The following is a 17,844-nucleotide window of genomic DNA, read 5'->3' as shown; positions in this document are numbered from 1 at the left end:
AAGAAATCTCGAAGCTCCACCGCCACCACCACCAGTTATTCCACCCGTTCGAAATGGGTGTACATACAAGGAATTCCAGAGCTGCAAACCGCATAACTTCAGCGGCACCGAGGGACCAGTTGGTCTCACCAGATGGTTCGAAAAACTTGAATTAGTATTCCGAGTTAGCAACTGTTTGGAGGACAATAAGACCAAGTTTGCATCTTGCACGCTATCAGACGGCGCGCTAACGTGGTGGAACACGTTAGCTCAAGCGAAAGGTATCGATGAGGCGTATGCTACGCCATGGGAGGAATTCAAGGCGGCTATGATTGATGAGTATTGTCCGAGAACCGAAATTCAGAAGATGGAAATCGAATTTATGCAGTTAAAGGCCGTAGGGAACGACCTTAACAGTTACAACCGTAGGTTTTTGGAGTTGGCTCTTATGTGTCCGACCATGGTCACCCCCGAATTTAAGCGCATGGAGAAATACTTCTCAGGACTCCCTAAGTCCATCAAAGGAAATGTCACCTCATCCAAACCACCGAATGTTTCCGAAGCAATGCGCATGGCACATACTCTCATGAATCAGATCCTTATTGATGAGCAGGAGAAGGCTAAGTTTGAAGTTGGTAGTAGCGAAAAGAGGAAATGGGATAACAACCACAACAACAATAACAACAACAGGGGTAGAAACTATGATCAAAACCCGGTGAAGCGACATGAAGGGTTCAGGCAAAACAACAACAACCCCAACCCCAACAACAACAACTCCAACCCGAACTACAAAGGCACGCTACCACAATGCAAGAGGTGCTACAAGCACCATACTGGATATTGCAATGTTGTCTGTGAGAAGTGCCAACGGGCTGGGCATATCGGAAAGGACTGCAAGGTCACCACTTTGAATGGGAAACCGAACACCAATGGACCGAAGAAGTGCTACGAATGTGGACAGACGGGCCATTTCAGAAACGCATGCCCAAACAAGCGAAAAGATGGAGGACCACCCCGAGGTAGAGCCTTCAATGTTAATGCAAGGGATGCACGCGATAACCCCGACTTGGTGACAGGTATATTCAAAATCAACAATCTTTTAGCTTCTGTCTTGTTTGATACTGGTGCGGATAGAAGTTATGTATGTAGACATTTTTGCGATAAGATTAATTGGTCATTAGTCCCGTTAAAAGAAAGTATGTTTGTCGAGGTCGCCAATGGAAAACTTGAAAAGGTTGACCATATTAGTCGTGGAGCTATTATCAACATAGCTGGTGCAGATTTCGAAATTGATTTGATACCTATCAAACTGGGAAGTTTTGACGTGATCGTCGGTATGGATTAGTTGAGCAAGATAAAGGCCGATGTTATTTGTGGAGATAAAGCACTTCGCATACCACAAGGAGATGGCGAACCACTGGTTATCTATGGAGAGAGATGTACCTTGAAGTTGAACCTCATTAGTTGCGTGAAAGCGCAAAAGATTATGAAGAAGGGACGCTTTGCTGTCCTAGCACATGTGAAAGCGGTAGAAACTGAGGTGAAGAGCGTGAATGATGTTCGAATTGTGAACGAATTTTACGATGTCTTCCCAGAGGAATTGCCTGGATTACCACCGCCGAGAGCCGTAGAATTTCAGATTGATTTAGTGCCAGGAGCTGCACCTGTAGCTCGCGTACCTTATAGACTCGCACCTTCCGAGATGCAAGAATTACAGAGTCAACTACAAGAGCTGTTAGATCGAGGGTTTATCCAACCAAGTTTCTCGCCTTGGGGCGCACCTGTTCTGTTTGTGAAGAAGAAGGATGGATCCTTTCGTATGTGTATCGACTACCGTGAGCTCAACAAATTGACAATCAAGAATCGGCATCCTCTTCCACGAATTGACGATCTTTTTGACCAACTACAAGGATCGAGTATCTACTCAAAGATCGATTTGCGATCCGGTTATCACCAGTTGAGGGTGAAGGAAAGTGACGTGATGAAGACTGCATTCAGAACCCGTTATGGTCATTATGAGTTCCTCGTGATGCCATTCGGTTTGACAAATGCACCTGCCGTGTTCATGGACCTCATGAATCGTGTCTGCAAGCCTTACTTGGACAAGTTTGTTATCGTCTTCATAGATGATATCCTCATCTACTCTAAGAGCGAAGAAGAACATGAGCAACACCTCCGATTAGTGCTTGAACTCTTAAGACAAGAGCAACTTTACGCTAAATTCTCCAAGTGTGAATTTTGGTTGAAGGAAGTACAGTTTTTGGGTCATGTTGTGAGAGACCAGGGTATCAAAGTTGATCCCGCCAAGATTGAAGCCATCAGCAAGTGGGAGACCCCACTACTCCAACGCATATTCGCCAATTCCTAGGTCTCGCCGGTTACTACTGAAGATTCATCGAAGGATTTTCTCTGATTGCGCGTCCTTTGACCGCGCTGACTCACAAGGGCAAGAAGTTCATTTGGGAACCCGCACACGAATCAGCATTCCAAACTTTGAAGAAGAAGTTAACCACCGCACCTATCCTATCACTTCCTGAAGGCAGTGATGACTTTGTTGTTTATTGTGATGCATCGAAGAGCGGTTTTGGTTGTGTACTGATGCAACGATCAAAGGTTATTGCCTATGCCTCCCGCCAATTGAAGATTCACGAGCGGAACTACACTACACATGATCTCGAACTTGGAGCCGTTGTCTTTGCGCTCAAATTGTGGAGACATTATTTGTATGGAACTAAGAGCACTATTTTCACCGATCACAAGAGTCTCCAGCACATCTTTGATCAGAAGCAACTGAATATGAGACAGCTTCGATGGATCGAGACGCTCAACGACTACGATTGTGAACTCCGTTATCACCCTGGCAAGGCCAATGTTGTAGCTGACGCTTTAAGCCGAAAGGAGAGGACGGCACCTCTTCGTGTTAGGGCTCTGAACATCACCATCCATTCGAACCTCAACAACCAGATCAGAGTAGCCCAAGTTGAGGCTCTCAAGGAGGAGAACATATCTCACGAACATTTGAACATACTTGTCTCTCGATTCGAGGTTAGGGAGTCTGGACTCCGATGTTATGCCGGAAGAATTTGGGTACCTTATTATGGAGATCTACGAAAACTGATACTTGATGAAGCACACAAATTGAGATATTCAATTCATCCTGGAGCGGGCAAAATGTACCACGACCTTAAAGAACAGTATTGGTGGCCGAATCTTAAGAAGGACGTTGCAACTTATGTTGGGAAGTGTTTGACTTGTTCGAAAGTTAAGGTCGAACATCAGAGGCCTTCTGGGTTACTTCAACAGCCGGAAATCCCATAATGGAAGTGGGAAAGGATCACAATGGATTTCATTACTAAGCTGCCGAAGACGGTGGGCGGATACAATACTATTTGGGTTATTGTTGACCGCCTTACCAAATCTGCACACTTCCTAGCGATGAAGGAAACTGATACAATGGAAAGACTTGCTCAGCTGTACATCAAGGAGGTTGTATCACGACACTGTGTACCTTTATCGATCATCTCAGATCGCGATCCCCGTTTTGCCTCTAGATTTTGGCGTTCCTTACAAGAAGCCATGGGAACTCGTCTCGACATGAGCACTGCTTATCACCCTCAGACTGACGGGCAAAGTGAATGCACGATTCAGACCTTGGAGGACATGTTGCGTGCATGTGTCATTGATTTTGGAAAGGCCTGGGAAAGACATTTGCCACTCGCCGAATTCTCGTACAACAACAGTTATCACTCTAGCATTAATGCTGCACCTTTTGAAGCATTGTATTGCCGTAAGTGCCGATCTCCTATTTGTTGGGCCGAAGTAGGCGAAAAGGAAATCACCGGACCCGAGGTAGTCCACGAAACCACGGAGAAGATTGCTCAGATCCAAGCTAGACTTAAGACTGCCCGTGATCGTCAAAAGAGTTATGCCGATCTTAAATGTAAGGACTTTGAATTCAACGTTGGTGATCGTGTAATGTTAAAGGTTGCACCTTGGAAAGGTGTGATCCGTTTTGGAAAACGTGGGAAGTTGAACCCACGATACATTGGTCCTTTTGAGATCTTGGAACGTGTTGGACCCGTTGCTTACCGATTAGATCTACCAGCACAATTGAGCTCAGTTCATCCTACCTTCCATGTGTCAAACTTGAAGAAGTGTCTTGCTGCACCTGAACTTATCATACCACTTGAGGAACTTACGATTGACGACAAACTCCACTTTGTGGAGGAACCAGTTGAGATTATGGATCGTGAGATCAAAACTTTGAAACGCAACAAGATTCCGATTGTATGAGTACGATGGAATGCCAAACGAGGACCTGAGTTTACTTGGGAGCGAGAGGATCAAATGATGCGGAAGTATCCTCACCTTTTCCCGACTCCTCCATCTACCTCAGCTTAAATTTCGGGACGAAATTTTCTTTAACAGGTGGGTAATGTAACGACCCTGGAAATTCCAACGTTATTTTATTAATAATTATTATTATTAATACACGTGTTTAAACAAATGTACGTTATTACATTTACATGTTGCCATGATTGCCCGAACTTGACTTTTAAGTGCCCGAAATGTCTTTGTGACACCCGGAACTTGCACGAATAATATTTTCAAGTATTATTTACATTCATGATTAGTTTATTAATCATTTTAATTAACTAAGGTTGTTGGTTAATTACTTGGGCTTTAATTGGTTTAACTTGTGATTTATTTGAACTTGGGCTTTGTTAGTGTAATGGACTCATGTTATTGGACTTCCAAGCCCACCCTACATTTTGTAATGGACCATTTAGCCCACTCTTGCAACTTGTAAGCACCATTTAACATGTAACTAGTTAGTTAACTTAGTAAAGAATCAAGTTACTTGTTCATTCCCATGCAAACACCCATTTTATCCAACTTTTGAAGCTTTACATGCTAGAGACCACCAAACAAAACCCTCCCCCCTTTGTGAGCTGCAGCTGGCCGAAATCTTGAGGCCTTGGGAGTGCCTTTTTGTTTTATTTTATGCAATACTACTTCACTTGTATTCCCTCCCATTCAAACACACACATACTTGCAACTCTTTTTCCTCTCTTTTCTCTCTAAACCTTGTAAGTAACTTGAGTTCTTCTTCTTCTTTTTTCTTGATAAAACCGAATCCTAAAGTCATCCATCATCATCATTTGTTAATTGTTACTTGTTCTTGATTATTGTTTAACTACTTGTCTTTGATAATTGTTGCTACTTACTTTCATGTTACAAGAATAAACTTACTAGTTTGATTCTTCATTTTTATCTTGTTATAACAAGAACAACAAGAACATAATCTATCTAGTTATGTTCTACCTTATTTGTTTCAAAAGATTATAAAGTTCATGGTTGAAAGACATACTTGTAAGTCATGGAAGTAAACTTAAAGTTTACTTTACTTAAAGATCAACTTTGGTTGAATCTTTAAAGTATGAGCAACCCTTGAACTAATTACTTGTTTAATTAACTTGTTTCTTTATTTTATACACTTTAATTTCATGTAGTTAGTTTATATGGTCAAGTACTACAAGTTAGTCTTGATCTCATATCTCTTGAACAAATTAAGTTAACTTTGAAAGTTCAAGAACAAACAAATAAGTTTTCCTTAAATATAACTTTGGATCTAGACTTTTGAGTCTTGGATCTTCAAGATCAAACTAAGAACTATGTTCTACTACTTATGATCTTGATTAGTTAGTTTACTTTCAAGTTTGTAACTTGTTATTAGCTTTAAAGTCCATGTATGTGTTAGATCTAAGACCTTGATGCAACTTTGGTTCATCAAACTTCATACAACTCTTAAGTGAGTTGTGCTTCATGTCTTTGACTTGCACATGGGTTATGATGGTCAAGACTTGGTTAAGATGATGTAGATACATCAATGAGTTGTACACTTGAAGCTATATGCATCAAGGATGAGAACCATGATGAACATCAAGCACCAAGACCACCGGAACCCTTTTAAACTCACTGTTCTGTCCAAAACCTACTGACCTGATGCTTCTGGAACATACCAGTAGACCTGGGCTGTTCTAACCTTGATTTTTAGATATAAATTTTCAAGTAGATAACTTTTCATATAGGACTCATCTTAATCCAAGTTACGGTTTAGGATTTATGGCCCTCCGATCGTCACTATGTCCTTTAACGTTTTGCAGAAATTTCTGACCTACTCGCACTTAGACCGTCGCCACGGTCAAACCAAGACGAGTTTGCTTCTGTAAATTTTACCACACTTAAGAGACTCATAGACGGAGCCATGGCTACTGGTCTCACCTTAATTCAATAAGGGTAGAGGCCGTGGTGACTGACTGAAGTCAGACTTTGTTTTAAACTACTTTCATAAACGAAACTTACTTTACGCCTTTTGTTTGATGATGAATGATGATGACCCTTAAGACCTTAATTACATACTTTTAAACCTATTAAGACGATTTACTGACTTAGTACTATTTGACTTAGGTTGAGGACTTCGGACCATTTACTTGCACAACTTTCCCGACTACTACTTTACCGCTACATATCATTGTGAGTTATAGCATTCCCTTTTTACTTTAACTTATTTTGGGAACTGAGAATACATGCGGATTTTATGTTTTACATACTAGGCACGAGTACTTAAACTTATATATGTGTGGGTTATACAACGGCATAAACATTCCCTTTAGCTCGGTAACGTTTAATCATTGGTTTTTGAACCGTGAACGCGAATCTTAGATATGGATCCATAGGGTTTGACATCCCCACTTGTGACGACCCAGAAATTTCCGACTAAATTTAAACTTTATCTTTATATTATTCTGACACGATAAGCAATATTTGTTAAGTTAAATCTCAAGGATTTTAAACTATGTTTATACATTCATTTAAACCTCGACCAAATTCCAATGATTCACGAACCATTAAATGAACATATATGAATATGTATGTATATGTGTATATATTATAAATTGAAAATGTCAAAAAAAGTATTTAAACGTATAATGCTTTACATGAACGTATTTGTTTCCATATGATTATCGACGAAATTAAAAAGTATATATTAAATGCTTGAATTATCAGAAACATTGAATTATGATTACGAGTCTCTGTTGAGAGGTCCACTATGATTGAGAAAATCTATTCCTTTTAACGATATTCGGAATAATTTGTAAAGCTATTTATAAATAAAAACAAAAAGTGTCATTTACGAAAGTTAGACAAAAGTTAGTGGAGAATTGGTTTCCATAATATTCTATTAATCTATTTTCAAACATACAAAAACGTTTTCAGTTTAAAAATAACTTTATTATTAAAATATATATAACTTTTATAAATATCTAGAATCACTTTTGACAACTCATTACTTAACCAGTATAATAAATATAATGATATTTATATTTTATTTCATTAAATATATATAATGATTTAAATTAATATTATATATATTTATACGTGTATTATACATACATAGTTTTTATACTTTTACTATACTTTAACTTTACCTTTACTTTACTTTTACTTTACTTTAACTTTAATAATTCACTTTAATAATTCATACTTTAATAATTCACTTTAATAATTCATACTTTAATAATTCACTTTAATAATTCATACTTTAATAATTCACTTTAATAATTCATACTTTAATAATTCACTTTAATAATTCATACTTTAATAATTCACTTTAATAATTCAAAAATCTATTATAAATAGAATTCAATAGGTTTCATTATTTCATAGAAACTTGAAAATATATTTCTCTAAACTCTCTCAATCGATTTACATATATATATATATATATATTTGCTCTGTATTATTTCAAGATATTATTAGTATACATAAAATATTACGACAGAGTGATGTCCGAGTGATTTCAAAATAGTTTTTTGAATGAGTCGAAGCTAAGGAAATTATGGGTTATAGCTATGGAGGTGATGGGTATGGTTCATGGGTATGCTCGTGAGGTCAATCTAGTGTTTATCATCTCCGTTGCGTCTACGTACTTTCCTGCAATATTAAATCTCAATATTGATACGTTCGTGAATCCGAGGCCAACCTTGCACTTGTTAAATGACGTTATATGTATTTTTACTACGAAATACAGTATGGTGAGTTTCATTTGCTCCCTTTTTAATTGCTTTTGCAATATATATTTTTGGGCTGAGAATACATGCGCTGCTTTTATAAATGCTTTACGAAATAGAGACAAGTGATCAAAAATGATAATTCTGCGAATTGATGTGCTAGGTAATTTAGTTACATGTTATAAGAGCATGTGAGCGCGAATCCTAAAGATAGATCTATCGGGCTTAACACCCCCATCCTGTAGGCTGCACTAGACATAAGAGCTAGTGGGCGGATGTTTAGTACTTCGAGGATTATTTATACACTTGTGAGTGTACGTATCCATCTTTGCGAAGATGACTTATTATATTATTGTTAAGGTTGGTTACTGAGGCCTCAACATAAGCAGAACGGTTTTATACACTTGCGAGTGTACATATATTTATAAACGAAAATCTTGTGGTCTATTAATATATTGAAATGATTGTTATGATAAACCTATGAACTCACCAACCTTTTGGTTGACACTTTAAAGCATGTTTATTCTCAGGTATTAAAGAAATCTTCCGCTGTGCATTAGCTCATTTTAAGGATATTACTTGGAGTCATTCATGGCATATTTTGAAAGACGTTGCATTCGAGTCATTGAGTTCATCAAGATTATTTTTAAGTCAATTATAGTTGGATGTATTATGAAATGGTATGCATGCCGTCAACTTTCGTTGTAAAGAAAGTTTGTCTTTTAAAAACGAATGTAATGTTTGTAAAATGTATCATATAGAGGTCAAATACCTCACGATGTAATCAACTATTATGAATCGTTTATAATGTATATGAACGGGTCATTTCAGTTGGTATCAGAGCGGTGGTCTTAGCAAACCAGGTCTGCATTAGTGTGTCTAACTGATAGTCATTAGGATGCATTAGTGAGTCGGACTTCGACCGTGTCTGCATGTCAAAAGTTTTGCTCATCATTCTTGTCAGAAATTACTTGCTTATCATTCTTAGTCTAGACACATCTTATTGCATTGATTGCATGAATAGTGTATAGACAAAATTCATATCTTAGCGTATCTGCTAATTCATATCTTAACGTATCTGTTACTGTAAATTTTGCCTGACATATTCCGTAAATTCCTCCGTAATCTACGAAATCTTTTGCGCTATATATATAGATATTCTATGTAATTAGAATACCACCCGATAGCCGAAAAATCATTTCATATCGAAAAATCCTTTATTCAATCGAACGAAATGGAATTCGTCATTAGTTCAAGTCCCTCGAATTCCGATATGGAATCCCACTCAAGCTCCGAAAGCAGTGTGACCAGAATGGATCAACCAATTAGCCATCATCTATTCTGGATGAATTGGGGATAGGTTCGTAGCCTCCTCAATAATTGGAGACAAGAAGAAGGTGATCCCTTCCATCCACCACATTGCCCTCTTGGCGATGAACCTGAAGCACTTACCGGCGAACTGGTCTGAAACACCATTTGCTCTCTCATTTTCAGAGTATCTCGTCATGATTATATACTACATCAAATTCTAGATTTTATTTATCCGCTCGTCCGAACCGACAATCACCCCTGTGTAACAGAAGAAGTCAACGCGTTTCGCGCTCGAGTAGTGGCTTTAGAGAATATGGTGCAAGGGTTACAAACACCAACAAATAACGAAGTATTAATTCATAATTTCAATTTTATTGAATAAATACTCCGTAGAAGTTATGTAATTTCTAAAGTCTTTAGGGATTATTCAGTTCTAGTTTCAACCGTAAATCAAATGAGTTTAATTTAATATTAACTCATTAAATCTATGTTACATCTGAAGAAAATATGCACATATATATTTTCATAAAGACTGTAATAAAATTCTGTTGTATAAAATATTAATTGTGAAAAAAAAAATTTTAACGGGTAGGTAATACCCGAGAGATATATAAATTCACAATTAATATGTTACATTTTTCGAATCTGATTAAGCAAATCATCAACTATACTCCCAAAATCTCACAACAATATACATTCTTGTATAGTAATCAAAACAACCATTCTCACCCAAATTTGATTACGCATTCTGATTTTGACAAATCAAAATCCAAGTCATGATTTAACAGAAGACATCACTCTTAGATTCCTACATCTTTCAAAGCTATACTTTGACTTCAAAACTGTGTTAGAACATCATATGTATATTAACGATTACAAACTGTGTTCAAACTCTCCGAAGTTTTCGAAGACACTTCAAACAATGAACAATCGAGATGATGATCCAACCACATATTACCCACATTTATGTACAAAAAAAAAAGCTCTCGAAGCCAAAGTTATAGTTCAACGCGTATCCGTGTCAGACCCTTTGGCATTTATTAGCTAAAATGACTTTTCAATTCTTTTTCAAAGTAGACAGTTTTGTCACAGCTCCAGCAAGTCAACTTCGACTTTTCAGTCGAACTAGTCTTATTATAACCTCGATAGATACGTTGTCCTTTCGCCAACGTTACCGGGGAATCGTTTATATTCACCACATTAGCAATAAACTTACCAACAACTTCACTGATCTTTGACTTTCCAAAAAAAAAAAAAAATCATTATAATTATCGAAACCCTATCATATATTTATTCGTACCTTATAACAAGAATTGCCATACCAATTATTGAGAATCAGCAATCAGTATTTTGAAACCTCGCAGCATGTCTACATCAACAATTACATATACACACAACGTCTACCTCCAAGACTTACATTCTTTGAATGAGAAATTTCTGAAAAACACCCTAAACTACGAACCAGTTCTCGAAATTTTGAAAAATGCTGATGAAGCAACAAAAACTGTAAACGACCTTAACAGTAAAAAGTTGGATTATAAAGGATAGTATATTGGCAAAGCTCAGAAAAAGAGAAGCTTTAGAACTGGAAAACGGATTGAGCAAAGTATGAAGGAGGCTGTGGACAAATCATAAAGGCTGAACCTGCCTTCAAAGGATCCAAATGATTCATTACTTGCTGAAGTCATTAACGAATACCTTGCTCCTAACTCTAAACCCCTGCTGACAATATCCTTCATCATCCTCTGATATTAGACATTCTAAGATATCATCGTATCTTTCATTATAAATATCATCCATACTTCTGAAGATATTTTTATAATTATTCTTATCTGAAATCATTTACCTCTTCGCGCTATCTGTATTATATCATAAAGGAAACTATTTTAGTTTCTAAATTCTGAAACATTCGAGTTTAAAATAGGAATATTCTTGAAGAAGTGTTGGGAGCTGAAGCATGAGTTAGTATAATATAATGACACTTGATCAACGTGATAATATTACAGTAATTCATGCTGAGTTTCTAAATGGAACATGATGATTCACAGATCATAACGTCATCATGTGCTATGTTACACGAATCTTGTATTCTATTTAATCTCTAAAAATATCAAGAATATATTTTCTTGATGATTCGGTCTTTTCAGGGTATTTTGGTAAATTAACAAATCAAGATCGTGTCATTACAATTTCCTTCCTAGAGCATTAACAATGTTCATTCCGAAATTTATATCTGCGAATTCTGGACCATTACAAGCGGTGCTTAATCGCAAGAAGAAGAAACGAAAGGACAAAGCACCGAACTAGAAATGGGAGTATAAATCATAGCAAATAGAAGAGAGCATTAACTGTGGATGACAATGATTATAGAAGAAGCAAGGACTTTGAAATATAAGGGAAGATATAAAACCCAACAACAACCCAGAAATCACAAACCGTATATATCAATGCATATAGCAATATAAAGACACGGGAGAACTAAAAACACTATAAAACCAAGAGTATAGTAGAAGTAAATAGATTCTTCCAGAGGCAGATGAAAAAGAAGAATGACAGATATGAAAGTGAGGAGTATATCGAGAATCAGTACTGGATGAAGCATATTGACAAATACTTTAAAATATGAGTTGAGGGAGAAAGAATAGAAGGTGTGAGTTGTAAGGAAACGAAGGAGGTGGATTTATAGTGAAATACCCGACAGAGAAATCAAGATGGATTATCGTATTAATTCGAAGAGAATCATAATCTCCTTAATCACCGAAGCATCAAATCCAACATAGATTACAAAGATTTTCTTTAAATTCGGAGATCAATTGTGATGACGTCAAAAGATATGACGAATCACTATAATCTTATTTCCTTCATTTACGATAACTTCCCTCATACGCTTCGAGTAATCGAATTATTTTATCCATACTTCTTAGACATGATAAAACTTTATAATCGTCATAATAACATTCTCATTGTTAGTCATGACGACCTCTATCAAATTTCGGGGACGAAATTTCTTTAACGGGTAGGTACTGTGACGACCCAGAAATTTCCGACTAAATTTAAACTTTATCTTTATATTATTCTGACACGATAAGCAATGTTTGTTAAGTTAAATCTCAAGGATTTTAAACTATGTTTATACATTCATTTAAACCTCGACCAAATTCCAATGATTCACGAACCATTAAATGAACATATATGAATATGTATGTATATGTGTATATATTATAAATTGAAAATGTCAAAAAAAGTATTTAAACGTATAATGCTTTACATGAACGTATTTGTTTCAATATGATTATCGACGAAATTAAAAAATATATATTAAATGCTTGAATTATCAGAAACATTGAATTATGATTACAAGTCTCTGTTGAGAGGTCCACTATGATTGAGAAAATCTATTCCTTTTAACGATATTTGGAATAATTTGTAAAGCTATTTATAAATAAAAACAAAAAGTGTCATTTACGAAAGTTAGACAAAAGTTAGTGGAGAATTGGTTTCCATAATATTCTATTAATCTATTTTCAAACATACAAAAACGTTTTCAGTTTAAAAAGAACTTTATTATTAAAAAATATATAACTTTTATAAATATCTAGAATCACTTTTGACAACTCATTACTTAACCAGTATAATAAATATAATGATATTTATATTTTATTTTATTAAATATATATAATGATTTAAATTAATATTATATATATTTATACGCGTATTATACATACATAGTTTTTATACTTTTACTATACTTTAACTTTACCTTTACTTTACTTTTACTTTACTTTAACTTTAATAATTCATACTTTAATAATTCACTTTAATAATTCATACTTTAATAATTCACTTTAATAATTCATACTTTAATAATTCACTTTAATAATTCATACTTTAATAATTCACTTTAATAATTCATACTTTAATAATTCACTTTAATAATTCAAAAATCTATTATAAATAGAATTCAATAGGTTTCATTATTTCATAGAAACTTGAAAATATATTTCTCTAAACTCTCTCAATCGATTTACATATATATATATATATATATATATATATATATATATATATATATATATATATATATATATATATATATTTGCTCTGTATTATTTCAAGATATTATTAGTATACATAAAATATTACGACGGAGTGATGTCCGAGTGATTTCAAAATAGTTTTTTGAATGAGTCGAAGCTAAGGAAATTATGGGTTATAGCTATGGAGGTGATGGGTATGGTTCATGGGTATGCTCGTGAGGTCAATCTAGTGTTTATCATCTCCGTTGCGTCTACGTACTTTCCTGCAATATTAAATCTCAATATTGATACGTTCGTGAATCCGAGGCCAACCTTGCACTTGTTAAATGACGTTATATGTATTTTTACTACGAAATACAGTATGGTGAGTTTCATTTGCTCCCTTTTTAATTGCTTTTGCAGTATATATTTTTGGGCTGAGAATACATGCGCTGCTTTTATAAATGCTTTACGAAATAGAGACAAGTGATCAAAAATGATAATTCTGCACATTGATGTGCTAGGTAATTTAGTTACATGTTATAAGAGCATGTGAGCGCGAATCCTAAAGATAGATCTATCGGGCTTAACACCCCCATCCTGTAGACTGCACTAGACATAAGAGCTAGTAGGCGGATGTTTAGTACTTCGAGGATTATTTATACACTTGCGAGTGTACGTATCCATCTTTGCGAAGATGACTTATTATATTATTGTTAAGGTTGGTTACTGAGGCCTCAACATAAGCAGAACGGTTTTATACACTTGCGAGTGTACATATATTTATAAACGGAAATCTTGTGGTCTATTAATATATTGAAATGATTGTTATGATAAACCTATGAACTCACCAACCTTTTGGTTGACACTTTAAAGCATGTTTATTCTCAGGTATTAAACAAATCTTCCGCTGTGCATTAGCTCATTTTAAGGATATTACTTGGAGTCATTCATGGCATATTTTGAAAGACGTTGCATTCGAGTCATTGAGTTCATCAAGATTATTTTTAAGTCAATTATAGTTGGATGTATTATGAAATGGTATGCATGCCGTCAACTTTTGTTGTAAAGAAAGTTTGTCTTTTAAAAACGAATGTAATGTTTGTAAAATGTATCATATAGAGGTCAAATACCTCGCGATGTAATCAACTATTATGAATCGTTTATAATGTATATGAACGGGTCATTTCACCACTCGGGATAGTAGCGCTAGCATTTAACGAGTGTTTAATACTTCGTAAACATACGCACTCGCCAAGTGTACTTTCAGGGGGTATTTTAAACGTTAAGTTAGTTACCAAGTGCCCACGGTTAACATATACTTTATCATACTATTTTGAAACGATCTTTGTAGCACTCAAATCTCGTGGCCTACCTTACATACTGTTATACTTAAACTATAGCTCACCAACCGTTGTGTTGACGTTTTTAAGCATGTATTTCTCAGGTGCTTGAGGTTGCTTCCGTTGTGTACTAGTCGTGCTGTAGAACCCGCTGCTTAGAGTTGTCCACGCATGAACTACTTTACTTTGCATTCAAACATTCGTACTTTTGAACTATGACTTGTAATGACCATTGTGGTCACGTACACTTATTATTTGCTTCTACTTAGTGAAGCATGCTTTTGAAATGTAAAACATTTGATGTCGGTTATGACATCACCTTTTTATCGCGAATGCAATTTCTTTAATTACAGCATATAGTACTTAACCTTGTAATGATCCTGTTGTTGATGATTCGTACACGATGGTTTTGTACGGGGCATCACACGTCATGTATGAAATGAATGCATTTAGTGTGTTAGCAGATGATGATGATGCCATTTTGATTTTATGAGTAGGTATGGTAATGAATTCGAATTAAGCAAAGTAAGAAACGCTAAATTGAAGTTAGTGGGCATTGGATTCGATAAAGCTTGATTGCAAAGAAATTGATTGTGAAAATGTAAAGTTTGTTATGCGAATCCCTTTGTTAGGACCCCGAAGTTCTATAGTGTTAATGTGAAATATTCTTAAATGAAGGTTCCTTAGAAGAGGGCTATATAAGGAACCTAAGTAGTCATAATTAGATAGCCATTGCATTGTAAATGAGTTCTAGAAGCTGTGAAATGTAAATCTTATTGATTCTCTCTCATACCGAGTCTCCTTCACTCTTACCGAATCTCATTCTAACTTGTCTTTTCTTCTAATCTCAACATGATCTGACCTATCATTTGGTATCAGAGCTTCCAGGAAGTGATATTATATCACTAGATCGATCCAGAGATTTAAGATTACAGAATCTGAGCACTCTCGATATATTAAATCAGATTCGGTATATTCGAATCTGATAATCTGACATTCAGATTCTTGTGATAAGTTCAGTGAAGGTGTATTAGGTTGATTAGAAAGAGTTTCGATCATCATTACAGCTTTTTAACATCAATCATGAAGAATCAAGTTGATTTTTAGAGTTTGTGGCTAAAACTCTCGGTATTGATTAATTCTAGCTTGATTCTGTATTTTAGTAAAGGTTTGAGGTTTCAGTTGTGATCGTGAGGTGTTTAATCACATTTCTGACGGTTTAATTTCATCAATTCTTCAAGTTTTGAAGATTTGATCTACACTCGGTATCGTAACTGCCATATCGAATCTACTTCAAAGTTGTTAATTCTCATTAAGTGTTGCAGATTGTGGTGTGTTTGTGATTCTATCACATTCGGTTTAATCATACGCAGCTAGTTGGTGTGGTTTGAGAAAGGATTTGATTGAATTTCTAAGTTTTCATACTTAGACTCGGTATTATCAACTGCTACAGTTGACATTCGGTATCCAATACATTCAGTATCTTTAATATTTTGTGTGATACTAACTTGTTTCCTTGTGCAGCAAGGTTACCGAATCTAATTCAAAGAAATTGGATAGTGTTTGCATTCAAAATCATACAGAATTTGACTACCGAGTCAAATACCGAACCAGAGTCTCGGTATCACTTAATTCATTGGTTTTAAGTGTTCTAAGGCTTTAAATCTTGTGGTTACAAAATCTATGCAGAATCTGGGTGTGTTACTTGTGTTACTGATCAGTTTCTGATACAGAATCTGGTTTATCGAATATCTACCGAATCTGCTACAGTACCGAACCAGATACCGAATCTGACATTTTTGTTAGATTATTGTGATTTTTCATCCTAGGTTTGTGTAATACCGAATCTTTACCGAATCTACCTCAATTTCAAGATGTCTACTCAAGATACTTTGATCATTGGATCAGATTCCCGTCCTCCAGTGTTGTTTGATGGCAAGTACACTCAGTGGCTTCACCGTATCACTCAGTACATAGACTACAAGGGTGAGAAAGCAAAGTACATATGGGATTCTCTGAGAGATGGTCTAGTTGTGGATTATCATCCGGATACTGGTATGCCAATTTCAGTCTATAAACTTTCTGGTGATAAACGTGAGAGAGCTCAGGGTGACATAGAGGCAAAGAACATTGTTATGCAAGCTATCCCGTATGAGTTGTTTGAAAATGTTGATAGCCACAACACAGCAAAAGATATATGGGATGAGATCAAACGACAGCAAGAAGGTTATGACATGTCAAATGTTACTAAATTGCATAAGGCTCTGGGATTTTATGAAGATTTCAAGCAGGAACCCGAAGAACAACTCAAGGATACCTACCGTCGTTTCAATGGTGTCCTCAATGAGTTGAAAAGGTGCAAGATTATAAAAGTAAATGCTGAAGTCAACATGAAATTTCTCAAAAATCTCAATGTTGATTGGCTTCCTTATGGAAAAATTGTTCAATCTATCAAAGAGATTGATAAGATGACTATTCATGAGCTTGTTGGAGTTCTTATGCATTACCAACCTGAAGTGTCTAAACTTCAAGAAGGAAGGAAAGAGCCATCTCCAAGTGATCCTCTTGCTCTCATTGCCAAAAATAAGAGCAAATCATTTACGACTTCCAAAAGCTTGTCCAAGAAAGTGCTTGTTGAAGAATCAACTGATTTTGAAGAGTTGAATCTTTCTGATGTTGATGATTCTCACCTTAAATTAGTCAAGATGGTAGCCATGTTCACCAAATCCTTGAACAAACACAAGTTCAAAGGCAAATCAAGCAATCAACGCAAAAACTCATCTTCATCCTCCTACTACAAGAAACCTGATCAATCAAAACAACAACGTGCTGATGATTCCAAGAAGGATGATTCGAAGAAGGATGATTACATCTGTTTTAATTGTGACAAAGCTGGTCATTACTCTCGTGAGTGCAAGATGCCAAAGAAAAAGGATGCAGCTTACTACAAGAAGAAAATGTTGATGGCAAAGATTGTGGAAACATGAGGAGAGCTGAAACCGGTTGATGATACTTGGTTTAACTGGACTGATGATTCAGATTCAGAGGTGGAACATGCAAATGTTTGCAAGGTGACCAAGCTCATCAAAGCAAAGGAAGCAATGGAGAATTCTGACTCAA

This window comes from Rutidosis leptorrhynchoides, chromosome 3 (assembly GCF_046630445.1).
Source record: "Rutidosis leptorrhynchoides isolate AG116_Rl617_1_P2 chromosome 3, CSIRO_AGI_Rlap_v1, whole genome shotgun sequence".
Taxonomy (NCBI): domain Eukaryota; kingdom Viridiplantae; phylum Streptophyta; class Magnoliopsida; order Asterales; family Asteraceae; genus Rutidosis; species Rutidosis leptorrhynchoides.
The sequence above is the reverse complement of the archived record's forward strand: the minus strand, read 5'-3'. Positions refer to the sequence as shown.